Raw genomic sequence first — 13,949 nt, 5'->3', positions numbered from 1 at the left:
TAGATAGATAGACGGAGGTAGATAGATAGATAGGTAGAAAGATAGACGGAGGTAGATAGATAGACGGAGGTAGATAGATAGATGGAGAGAGGTAGACAGACGTAGATCGATAGATAGGTAGATAGATAGAAAATGGATAGATATACATTAGATCAGATCTGTGTGTGGCAATATTAAACTGAACTGGGTCAGTAGGTTCCTGACGATGGGAGTGATCGAGGGTGGATTATTTGGAGATGTTGATTTGAATAAGAATGAGGCTGGGGTCAGCTAGCCTCTTATGCAAATCTAACTTTAACTGTTTCCCAGGGGGGGAGGGAGGGGGAGTAGGAGTAGATAATTATTCCTCACAAAATTGATAAGGGGTTTAATGTTTCACTTTAAACCCGGGCCCCGATAACCAATACAAGAAATATACGAGGGTTCGATAGCACGTTATGATTACTCGCGCTAAACCCCTTAAAACACACGAAACAAATTTTCGGACTTGGTTTTACAATGTCATTTCCCCAGCAGTGAAACACTGTCGGTTTGTTTGGTTACTGGGGGAATTTAACGGGAATTAATCTCAGTCTCAGCACCTTAGAATATGAGGAGTTTATTGTTGTTTTTTTTCCAAATTGTTTAATAACAGAAATACGATATATTGAATAACGAGCTGTTTATTAACAGTTAGAGGCACAACCAATTCCTGCGATGTGACAGTCACCACTTCCCAAATAACTGAGACTGGGGACAAACACACACAGGACACCTCCGAAAATCGCACAGTTAACCCCTGGAAAGCTCAGGAAATTTGGAAAGAGAATTGCTTTGATTTTATTGGGGTCTATTTCAGGTTTAGCAATTGCAAGATGGACACGTTACTCAGAAGCAAACCTCACTGGAAAGAAAGGGGAACATTTCACTTCAAAATTTTCAGGATTTGAAGAGTGGCCCAGGTGGCATTTTTAGTCCCCCCCCCCCCCCCCCCCCTCTTCTCAGTTGAAACAACGAATGAGACCCACCCTAAGTCACGGGGAAGTGGGAGCTGCCGGCTAGATGCTTTTTTGCCTGCTGAACTGTGAGTGAATCCCAACAGTTCCTATTGCAGAGACACCATGGGTTCCAGGCAGTGCGGGAGGTTCTTGCAGAGATTCGGACTGGTTAAGGATTCCAGGATAGGCAAAAGGCAGCAGAGAGAGATTCTCACTGGCCAGGAAAGCAGCCTTTAGCAGACAGCAGACATGTACCACGAGATTTGAGGGGGACTGTCAGGGGAGGGGGGGGGGGGAGGGGTGGAGTGACGATGATCTCTGAGTGTGTGGCCTCTGGCTACACAAACTGGGCCAGGATAGAACAGTCTGTAATCTGCCTGGACACGGCCTCGTCCAGAGGTCCAGCTCACACAAAATAATCTGAATGAAGAAGAACTTTTAAATTTGCCATTTTGCACCCCCCCCCCCCCGCCTCTTGTGTATCGGCGTTAGGTAATTTATGAACACCTGGATCTTTGCAAGAATGGCTGATGTCCCCAGTCACACAGCAGATTCCAACCCTTCCCTGTATCTCCCCCTGTAGGTAAAGCGTTCGATTTATGACTAAACTTTAGCCCACTCATTCTCAAAGAAAAGACAACTTTAGGTGTCTCGCTGTGTGATGTGGAATTGAACTGATTCAGCTCCGGGATGTTTAACTTTAGACTCAACCAAACCCGAACTCCCCGCGATTGGAATTTAGTTCCCCCCGCCCCCCCAGAAACTGCTGGGAGGACTCAGCGGGTCGGGCAGGATCTGGGGGGAAGGGGGGGGGGAGAGGAGGAGAGGAATTCGGGTCCAAGTGACTCTTGTTACAGAACCTCTGCCGCAGGATCAGTTAGATCTGAAAGGTGAACTCTCTCTCTTGCCACAGATTGGCTGAATTTATCCAGCACTTTCTGTTTAGTATTTGATTGGAGTTCGGGGCCACGGTCTGGAGCAAGATGGGTTGGTGTGTCACACAGTCCTGCCTGAATAATGTCACATTTTCAAACATGCTGATTTCTGACACATCGCCCGTTAAGAAAATCTGCAAACTGCGTCCCATGGAACATCAAACCTGTTGTGGGGACGCAGAGAAGGTTCTGGGCGGTTCAGGAGACCCTGTGCCGGTTATAAATGATATATTGAGGAATATTTCAGGAGGGGGAGTCCTGGGGGTGGGTGGGGGTGGGGGTGCAGGAGGAAGGGACTGAAACCGAAACCAAGAATCGGCGTCCCCAGAAAGACTCGCACACATTCTGGGTACTCAGGGCTTTTCTCTCTCTCTCATTCTCTCTCTCCTTCATTCTCTCTCTCTCATTCTCTCTCCCTCGTTCTCTCTCTCCATCATTCTCTCACATTCTCTCTCTCATTCTCTCTTTCATTCTCTCTCTTTCTCTTTTTCATTCTCTCGTTCTCCCTCTCTCATTCTCTCTCCTCTCTCATTCTCTCTTTCATTCTCTCTCCTCTCTCATTCTCTCTCCTCACTCTCCCTCATTCTCTCTCTGCTTCCAAATGAAACTAAATCAAAGTCAGACGGTTTGAGACACAGTTGGAAAGCTGAGGAAAGGCTTCTCGATGCAGAAAGCAAGACCTACCTTGTTTAAACAATACACATTTACGAATAATGTGAAGGACTTTTCGTAGCTATTTGAATTTAAAGAAAAAAAATTAAACCAGCTTAAGTGGGTCGTTTTCGTTTCGAATGTGTTTTGTTTCTCAATGTTTGGTATTTCTGACTCCCCTCTTTGTGTTTATATGTCTGGAAATGCCTCACTGTCAGTTGTTGCGGCTGCCTTTTAATTCCGGCTTCGAGTAGCTGTTTTCGGTGAATATTATTTGTTTGTGTTTGGAGATTGTGTGCAGAATGTGAATTTCCATGTTTGCAACCCGGGGATTTTGTTTTTAATGTGTGTGTGAGGAAGAGAGAGGGAGAGAGAGCACGGGAGAGAGAGAGACTCCCTACTTGTGACTTCCTCGCCTGCCGAGTTTCACTTGTTTAAGTGTAAGTCTAGACCAAGTGAAGCGATTGGCGGCGACCTTATCTCTCTCTGGCATCACCTGCAAACGATACATTGAGTCAGGACCGCAACAAAACAGCCCTGTGTTAGGCAGAGGGTTCCACTGGTCCAGACTAGCGGGCATGGGTTTATTTTGCTTCGAGAGAGAGTGATAGAGAGTTAGAGAGGCAGTGAGAGAGAGAGTAGAGAGGGAGAGAGAATGAGAGAGAGGCACAGAGAGTGACAGTGAGAAAGACAGGCAGAGTGAGAGAGAGAGGGAGTGAGGGGTATAGACAGAGAAAGAGTGAGTGACAGAGAGAATGAGAGACAGAGTGAGTGAGAGAGAGAGTGAAAGAGAGAGTGAGTGAGCGAGAGAGGGGGACAGAGAGAGAGAGATCTGCAGATCCACCCTTCCAGGCAAGGGGCGTTCCTGGCAGAGAATGAGTAGCGAGAAAGACAGAGAGTGAGAGAGACAGAGAGAGAGACAGGGAGAGAGAGAGAGAGTGAGTGAGAGAGACAGAGAGAGAGACATAGAGTGAGTGACAGAGAGTGAGAGAGACAGAGTGAGTGAGAAAGAGAGTGAGTGAGAGGGACAGAGAAAGACAGAGAGAGTGAGAGAGACAGAGAGAGAGAGACAGAGAGAAAGATCTGCAGATCCACCCCTTCAAGGGGCGGCGTTGACCGCTGGACGATTGCAGAATCGCCTCTGGACATGAGGTGACCCGGTCAGCCTGTCAGCATTTCACACACTGCACTGACATCTTGCTCGTTGGCAATTTGTCCTCCAGTTTCGGAGCGGCGGGCGGGGTGGGGGGGAACACCTCCACTAGTGACCCAGCGCCTGTCAGTCTTTCGCAGGAGAGGTAACTCGCAAAAGAATTGAGTTCAATCCACAACATTCGCAAAAAAACACCCGCCTCTCATTGATCCCCAAATGTCTGATTTTCTTGGTGTTTATTGAAACATGTTTACCCGGGTTGTTACTTTGCTAAACAGGCCGGAGGCAAATCACCAATTTTCCAGATTTTGAAACTGAATCTGGGACCAGTGCCGGACAGCCAGGACTGTGTCTGACACAACAATATTCTGCTGAAGTCACTGGGATGTTGCAGTTTAAAAAATATATATATAACGACACACAGTTCAAACAAGACCAGCCACTTACAATATTTAAATCAGGACAAACATTAGTGACTGATCCACTGGGATTTCTCTGGAAGTTTGAAGCTGTGGGACGACAATTATCCCAAAATTCAGTGGGAACGAAATGATTTGTCATCGTATTTCATCAAACTGCGGAGATTTGCGGAGATGAATCCTAACACATTACAAATGGGGAAATAGATGGATTAACCTGACATGGGTCACAAAAATAAACCCACAGGTTTTACACCATTCGGCCCAACCTTCCTAATTCTACCCTAGCAGCATTTCCTTCCATTCCTGCCGCCCTCAAGCACTTATCGAAGGTCCCTTTGAAGTTGGACCCACACATCCACTTCCTGCGATAGCTCCACCTTGTCCAAATCACTTAAAAACAATAATAATGCGGGCCCAGAAATCCTAATCACAATGAACAACCCCCCCCACACACACACACACACCCGAGACGGCGAAGATGCTGGCCCAATTCACAAAGTGCTTATTTGAAATAAACCCCGAATATGGCGGAGCTGTGTCACAGGGACAGAGGGAACTCACTCGCTCCCAGTTCTCTGATTACATTGAGGCAAATCCTAAAATAAAGTCGGAGCTGTCTGAGTTTTGTTCAATTCCAATTGCAAATCGTTTTCAACCCCATTTAAATAGTGAAGGGAGCAGGTTTTAAAGATATTTGAAAATCACCCCAGATCTCTCGGTTTAAACATTTCATTACAATACGAAAGACAAGAGTTCTGGTGAAAGTTCTACAATGTCACCCCGATATTTTAAACATTATTAAACGCCTGAAGCATAAACACGTCGAGTTTCGGGATTTGCTTCATGAAATATAAACAGCTGTGCATTATTCTGTCCTCCCGGTGAAATCAAACCTGCAACTTTCAAAATAATCTCGATGTCAGTGAAATGTACAAATGTTCATATGTATCAGCGCTGATCGAATAGAGGAGAGACTCGACGGGCGTCGCTTCACTGATTGATTTTGTTGCAGTATCAGAAGATTTAAGAGCAGGAGCCGGCCATACAGCCCATCGAACCCCCTACACCATTCAATCAGATCATTGCTGATCTCTTTCAACACCCTCTTCCCGCACTATCCCCGCGGCTCTTGGTGTTTTTGATATGCAGAACCCCATCAATCTCAGCCTTGACCATACTCCAGGCCTCCACAGCCCTCTGGGGCGCAGAAATTCAAAGATTCAGCCGCCACTAAAGTTACAGTGAAAATCGCCGAGTTACCCCTGTTGTTACTAAAATCACCCTCACTCTTCTAATCTCCACAGATAGAGACCCAGTCTGTCTAATCTTTCCTCACAGAATAGTTCCGCTATCCCAGGGATTAATTTACTGAATTAAAAGCAAAATACGGCGGCGGCTGCTGGAAATCTGAAACCAAGACAGAAAATGCTGGATAAATTCAGCGGGTCAGGCAGCATCTGAGGAGAGAGCGAGGGGGAGAGAGAGAGGGACAGAGAGAGAGCGAGGGAGAGAGAGCGAGGGAGAGAGAGTTAACGTTTTAATAATAATAATTGCTTATTGTCACAAGTAGGCTTCAATGAAGTTACTGTGAAAAGCCCCTTGTCGCCACATTCCGGCGCCTGTTCGGGGAGGCCGGTACGGGAATTGAACCCGCGCTGCTGCCTTGTTCTGTATTACAAGCCAGCTGTTTAGCCAACACCAGCATGGATGCTTCAGAGCTCAGGGTTCCCATTTTGATTTATTTTTAATTTAGTGACCCACAGTAACTTCATTGCAGTGTTACTGTAAGCCTACTTGTGGCAATAATAAAGATTATTATTATTGTGCTAAATCAAAACCGGATCTCATGTGGGGAGCAGATAGAGAGAGACAGAGAAAAAAAACAACAACCGGGCACTTTCTGCATTTGTATAGCGCCCTGCAGGTGGTAAGGTCTTCCCAAGGTGCTGCATTATCGCCCAGTCCCACAAGGACAAGTTTGGGGAAGAGGCGGGGCGGATATTCCAGGCACAATATACATTTCCGTATATGAAATGCAAGACTTTTATAATGTAAGGCGAGATATTTATTAACTTGTAATCCTCGGCAGTTCACGCAAGCGACACAAATGAGAGAATTTTCAGACACACATGGTATTGTGTCGTAGATATAATCCCTGTTAGACATTGTCACCTAACCATCAGCAACACACTGATAGAAACTCCAGGTGCAGAGATGTCGAATACTGGCCTCTTCCAAACAGCCTGACTTAGCTGCATCAATAGATTTTAATTGGATTTTAATTGGACTGTAAAACAGGAATATAAAACCCTTTTCCTCTCCACAGGATTTCAAACACGAAACTTTAATGTTTTTTGGTAAACTGCTGAATTTCTGGGATCTGTGGATTTTATCCCATGTTGGTTTTCATAGAATCTACAGTGCAGCAGGAGGCCATTCGGCCCACCGAGTCTGCCCCTGTCCTTGGACATTCCAGATTTTGTTCAGCGTGTTGCTATTTTTCCTAAACAGGCTTTAAAAGCTTTGGGGAATTTTGTTTGGGAAGTAGCCGGCGGATGGAGACGCCAATCCTTCAAACTCGCCCCTCGACGTGAATGTGGAAACCTGTGCAACGCCGGTTAGTCCAATCGCTGGGAAAACACATCCCATCACTGGGAAAGGACTGGAAAATTCAGGGAACGGTACCTGGAATTGCAGAGAACCTGCGCCGCCGGGGAAGCAGCTCCTATCCGCTCACACAGCCCACTCCAATCAAATAGACCCACGTTTTATATCAGTGAAACGCTCGAAGTGATTCAAGAGCTGGCAGGAGGGGAGGAACTTGCATTTATCTAGAGCCCTGTCCCATCCCCAGGATGTCCCAAGGCCCTTTCCAGGCAATCGGTTCCCTTGTGAATTGATGGGACCTTTTACACCTCAGTCCATGTCTAGTCTGAAGGTTTCGGGGTAACGGTCTCCAGTGGAAAAATTCGAATGGAGCTTTTACGAAACGAATTTTGCTTGGATTTGACCTGTCCATCCACCCATTCACCCCACCCCCAATCCAAACACATTTTGCAAATGATAACGATTTGTTTGCAACCCCGTTATTAATCAAATCCCCTGTTATATCCGGTGTTCCAGTGCTGCCAACGCATCCCATTGATCGGGAGATTCATTGGGAAGAGCGAGTTTATAGGGACCTGGTGCTGGCTGACAACAGAAATAGGGTAAAATTTACCAGAATCATTTAGAGGCTGCTGGACATATGGGCAGAGGAATATTCAACAGTTTCCTTTTCGTTTTACATTTCGGATTTCGTAACCGGCGAAACGGAGGAAAATTCCTCCAGGTGTCTCTGAAAAGACGAAATCCCTCCCGGATCAGCATTCCCGCTGGAAGCTCCCACTCCCCTCCTCCCAGAGCAGCGACATTCCCGTGTTTAATGTTAACAATGAGGCGACGAGAGGGCGGCACGGTGGCACAGTGGGTTAGCACTGCTGCCTCACGGCGCCCAGGTCCCAGGTTCGATCCCAGCTCTGGGTCACCGTCCGTGTGGAGTTTGCACATTCTCCCCGCGTCTGCGTGGGTTTCGCTCCCACAACCCAAAGAGATGCAGGATAGGTGGGTTGAACACGCTAAATTGCCCCTTAATTGGAAAAAAATGAATTGGGTTCTCTAAATTTAAAAAAAACAATGTTGAGAGGTCCGTTAGTGAAGAGATTAAAGTGGGTGCAGAGCTGCTGTGAAAATATCAGGGCGTCAATGCAAAATAGCTCAGGAATGATGATGGTCGTTTCGGACAGTCCCACAGATTTTGTAATCAGGGAGGAATCAAGGGGTATGAGGATAAAAGAGGAAAATGGAGTTGAGGCTTATCCATTCAGATCAGTCATTGAATGGGGGAGAGCAGATTCGATGGGCTGAATGGACCCCCCCCCCCCCCCCCCTCACAACTCCCAGTGAAATGATAACTCCGCCGGGCTTGCTGAACACATCGAGTTAAATCCTTGAGGAAATTTTCAGCCATGTCGCTACATGAAGCAGCCCCCCCCCCTCCCACCCCCCAGTCCCTGTGCACTGTCAGACACAACACTCAAGAGATCTTTCCAAATCAGATAGTGCAACATTCCAGAGTGACAATTAAAACACCTTTTCCGAGTGTTTTTCTCTCTGTGTCAACAACAACACTGGACAACCTCCAGTTTCTCTTTCAGTAGATTTTTTTAAAATCCCCCCCCCCCCCCCCCCGTCGCCACCTTTGCAACCAATTAAGACCCGAAATTGTCTAATCTTCCATTGGAAGAGGATTGTTCCTTTCTGACCTTTATTTTGCTTGAATGGGTTTTAACAAGGGCTGGTGCAGACTCGACGGGCCGGATGGCCTCTGCCCTGTAAACTCTGTGAAAGGGTGGAGTTAATTTGGAATATATTCTCCCTGGAGACAGCCAATATCGAGGTGGTCCAGCTGATTGGTTGGGTCAGACCCACTTTCTGTTTATATCCGATGTCATTTCGTTCAAGGTAAATGTATCTAAACTATTACCGGATTGTAACGATGCTCTGTCATTAAAGTCTCACCTGTGAGGAGTGTTTATTTCAGGGTAGGAAACTGTATGTTTTTAAAAATCACTTTAAATCTGCAGATATCCCACTTGTTAACAAGTTTTCAAACTTGGAACTGTTCTATGATAACGAGGACACTCCATCCCCAACGAAACTGCACAAGTCCACCGTAACCACAGTAACCAGGTTAATTCGTTCATTAAAATCACATCAAGAATCGAAATCAAATCCGAAAACGCACATCAGGCCCGTTAGCTGCTGAAGTCGAAGCTTCCTGATCTGAGATTCTTCTAGAAGTGATTTTTCCTGAAGGATTCAGCGCTGCTCGCCCTGGGCCATCCCTCATTGCAAAGATTTGAACCAGAACACCGAGACTGGCACTGGCGGGAGGGTGCTGAGGGAGGGCTGCCCTGTGGGATGTGCCCTCTTTCTCTGTAATGAGGTTTAACCCAGAGGCTCTCCCAGGTTAAAACAAGCACCCTATTGCAGAGTGGGGGAATCACTCTGGATTGTTCCTCTCTCCACACGCCCCATTCTCCTGATTCTGTATCCCACTGCAGATATTTTATTTTGCAGAGTAGACGAAAACTCCCCGGTGATCTGACCAATGTTCAACAATCACTCTTGCTCATTATCGCATTGCTGTTTAGTGGGATCTTGCTGTGTGCAAATTGGCTGGCGCATTTCCCACATTTCTAGAGCGACGGCATTTGCAAAGTGGGGCCTCGGGAAAGGTGCTAGAAAAATGCAAAGTCTCTCCCTTTCTGGAGTCAGACACTGAACAGGTCTTCCTCCAATTGGCCCGTTTGCAACAGATGTTCAAACCCCTGGCCGGAGACGCTCCCCCCCCCCCCCCTCACACCTCCCCCCCCACCCCCCCCCACCCCCTTCACAACCCCCCCCCCCACACACCTCACAGCCCCTCCATACCTACTCCCCTCACAGCCCACCCTCATACCCCCCACACCCCGCTCACCCCCCCCCCACATACACACCCACACCCCCCTCACAGCCCCCCCCCCCACACTCCCCCCCACACACACCCCTCACAGCCCCCCCATCCCCACACACACCCTCGTTTTAAGACGACCCATTTCACATTCAGTCTGTAAGTGGTCTTTGTCATGTAACATGAATAATACATAGACCTTAAAAATTGTCATCTAGTGAATCGTGGAATAAATCAAATTACAACAGTGATTGCCCTTCACGATTAGCTGATTGGCTGCCAACAGCGTTTGACACACACATGGCGGTGAATGTGGCTCTATATAAATGCAAGTCTTTGACGAATACACCCTCTGGAAACTGCACAGTGAATTGACGGGACGGATTTTCTATTTTCTATTTCTGTCTCAGCTCCTGCTTTGGATAGTGAACAAGATAAAACTTCACAAGAAACTCCGAAGCATTTAATATTACCTCGGGTCAAATTTACACTCTTTCTGACAATCTTTCAGTGTTAACACCGTTTGCTTTCTCTCGCTGATAATTCGGCTGATAACTAACACACAACGTTCACACGCTGTTCAGGGGTGAGTGAATTTCTCCCAAGTCCTGGTCAGCTTCCTGCTCCTCTCTGTCACTTGTGGCTTGTTTACACTCACAGATCGCTGGAATAAACGTTTCTCCCTGGAGGAGAGATTTAAGGTGAGGGGCAGGAGGTTTAGAGGGGATTTGAGGAAAGCCCTTTTCACCCAGAGGGGGGTGGGAGTCTGGGACTCGCTGCCTGAAAGGGTGATGGAGGCAGAGACCCTCACAACATTGAAGAAACATTTAAATGTGCAGTTGAGATCCCAGGGCAGACAAGGCTATGGGATAAATGCTGGGAACTGGGATTGGAATAGTGGGGTGGTTGTTTTTGACCAGTACAGACGTCGCAATGGGCCGAAGGGCCTTTCCCGTGTTCTCTGACTCTGTGACTGTCAAACCCACCGGATCCTTAAGGGTCCCACGGCGGACAAGACATGAATCAAAATAAAACTGGACATTGGAGGCGCTACCAACTATTGGACCAGTTAATCACTTTCAGCTACAGTTCGAATGTTCTTCCTGCGTCTTTAAAACGACGATTCAGTGCTTTGTCCCAGTGCTTTATCTGGGAATAGAGTCTTGTTTTTATAAAATCGAAACGTGTCAGGTCACTTTGCCCCCCTTGTCCATTCAGGGGCGTTACGACCCAGAGGAGGTGAATTTGTTGCCGAGGCCCCGCCTCCTGTCAATGTTGCAGATTCTGGTTTTATTTGGGAACTTTAACTCCAGTTAACCTTGCAGTTCATGCAAGGAAGTTGCAACAGGGGAGAGAGGAGCTCAGAGTCAAGGGTGAAAAAGTAGCAAGTTAACTGTTAACTATAACAATATTGAAGAATGTGAAATTATTGAACCAGCTCTCCCTCCAAACATTCCCCTGGTTAAACTAGGGGGAGTTGCTGGGCAGATGTGGATTGATCCTTCAACCCTCTGCTTTATAATAATAATCACTTATTGTCATAAGTAGGGTGACTGTGAAGCTACTGTGAAAAGCCCCTAGTCGCCCGTTCGGGGAGGCTGGTACGGGAATTGAACCCGCGCTGCTGGCTGTGTTCTACATTATAAGCCAGCGATTTAGCACACTGTGCTAAACTAGCCCCTTTAAGGAGATAACTGAACAAAAAAACGTGAAGCTCCACAATAGAGGTGGAAATTTGAAGTTACAAGTGGTCAGATTGCAATTTTAATCAAACTGCAGGGCTTAATAAAGAGGCCGATTTCCAAATCCGGGGTCGAAATCCCCCCTCCAGACAAATCCTTCTACTGGGGAGAATACACAAACCAGGCGATCAAAACAAAATCATCTGTGATAAATGTAGCAAAGCTCCGCCCCCCCCCCCCCCCGCCCCCAGCAGTGATTCAGTTACAAATCCGATTTCTCCACCTTTCACTTTGAGATGCTCCCACCCACAGGATCACTTGTTCCCCCGTCCCCCCACCCCCCCCCCCGCTCACCCACGGAGTTAATTTTCTGCACTCAATCCCACCCAGTTATTTTTGTCCCACTGTCCAAACCGCCAACCCTCACACCCCACCAACTCACGGCCTCTTCCTCGGGGTGTCACATCTTCTCTCCAGCCAAGAATCCCAAACTTTCTTGAACTCAATATTTTGGAAAACTCTTTAGCCCCTTTCCCCCTCTCTTCCTGCTACAACCTTCCGGCTTCTTAAAACGCCTGTTTGGCGTCACCCCCCGTTTCATCTTATGCTTTGCAACCCCCGTCATGAATTCCTGGATTCCCAGGAGCTGGTAACATTGCACAGAGTCTGTTACAGGGAGAGAAATGTGCACCAGGTGTGAGAGAGCTTTCTCCCATTCACTAACTTCACTCGATCAAACACTCCTGGCACCTAATGGAAGGAGCCTCCTGAACTCCCTCCAGCTATTACTGCTCGAAAAATGCACCGTCACCAATTGGAAATTCTTTATTTCTAAGTTGTGCAGCCATGAAGAGGGTGGGGTGGCAACTTCACAGTTAAGTGCCATCACTGAGACTTCAGCAGTGCCCCCCGACCCCCAGCCTCTCAATCACACCTTTGTCCCAAATCACTGAACTCCATTGACAAATGTCACATTCCCAACGTGGAAGGGAGGAGAGGAATTGGTGTCAGCATCGATAACAGGCTCAAGGAGCTGACAGCTCTCCTGTTCCTGTTTGTACTGAGGGGCTGGGCCCAGCTCCGGTGGATGCCACAGATTTAAGGTCAGGATCGATGGAAGTAGAGTTGAGACGAGGTAAATCCGGAATGCGCTGCCTGATGTTACAGCACGGTAGCATTGTGGATAGCACAATTGCTTTACAGCTCCAGGGTCCGAGGGTCGATTCCGGCTTGCGTCACTGTCTGTGCGGAGTCTGCACATCCTCCCCGTGTGTGCGTGGATTTCCTACGGGTGCTCCGGTTTCCTCCCACAGTCCAAAGATGTGCAGGTTAGGTGGATTGGCCATGCTAAATTGCCCTTAGTGTCCAAAATTGCCCTTAGTGTTGGGTGGGGTTAGTGGGCTATGGGGATAGGGTGGAGGTGTTGACCTTGGGTAGGGTTCTCTTTCCAAGAGCCGGTGCAGACTCGATGGGCCGAATGGCCTCCTTCTGCACTGTAAATTCTATGAAACTTGGAAAAGCGAATTGGGTAAATACTGGGGGGATTTGCAGGGCTGTGGGGAAAGAGCAGGGGAGTGGATCAAATTCAAAGGGCATGATGGGCTGAATGGCTTCCTCTTGTGCTCTACGATGGGCAGCACAGTAGGTAGCACTGTTGCTTCACAGCACCAGGGACCTGGGTTCTATTCCTGACTTGGGTCACTGTCTGTATGGAGTCTGCACATTCTCCCTGTGTCTGCATGGGGATGCTCCGGTTTCCTCCCACATGTCCCGAACGACATGCTTGTTAGGTGAATTGGACATTCTGAATTCTCTCCCCCCCCCCCCCCCCCCCCCCCGGTGTACCTGACCGGCGCCGGAATGTGGCGACTAGGGGCTTTTCACAGTAACTTCATTGCAGTGTTAATGTAAGCCTACTTGTGACACTAATGAAGATTATTATTATGCTATGGAAGGGAACATTGGGCAATCTTACCCACTGCTAACCCCTGCTAGGGAAAACAATCCTGCACAGTGGATATGGACAATCCTCAGGCTTAGCTGGGTTGCAGAGATAGTCAAATAACTTCTGACTGACTGGGACCACCTCTGATGATAGAGGGAGTCAATTGAATGTTAGAAGTGAACATAAATGTGCCAGAGATCTGAGTGTCCTTGTTCATGAATCACAGGACGTTGGTATGCAGGTACAGCATGTAATTAAAAAGGCAAATGGAATGATAGTGTTCTTTGCAAAAGGACTGGAGCATAAAAGTAGTGTTATTGCAATTGTATAGGATGTTGGTGAGACCAGATCTGGAGTATTCATTTTTAATTTAGTGTACTCCATTAATTTTCTTTCCATTTAAGGGCAATTTAGCATCGCCAATCTACCTACGCTGCACATCATTGGTTGTGGGGGTGAAACCCACGCAGACACGGGGAGAATGTGCAAACTCCACATGGACAGTGACCCAGGGCTGGGATCGAACCCGGATCCTCGGCGGCATGAGGCAACAGTGCTAACCACCGTGCCGCCCCCACATCTGGAGTATTGTGTTCAGTTTTGGTCTCCTTATTTGGGGAAGGGTGTGGTGGCATTGAGAGGTTTATCAGATTGATTCCGGGGATGAAAGGGTTGACGTATGAGGAGAGA

This window comes from Scyliorhinus torazame, chromosome 30 (genome assembly GCF_047496885.1).
Source record: "Scyliorhinus torazame isolate Kashiwa2021f chromosome 30, sScyTor2.1, whole genome shotgun sequence".
Lineage (NCBI taxonomy): Eukaryota > Metazoa > Chordata > Chondrichthyes > Carcharhiniformes > Scyliorhinidae > Scyliorhinus > Scyliorhinus torazame.
This window is presented reverse-complemented; position numbering follows the sequence as displayed.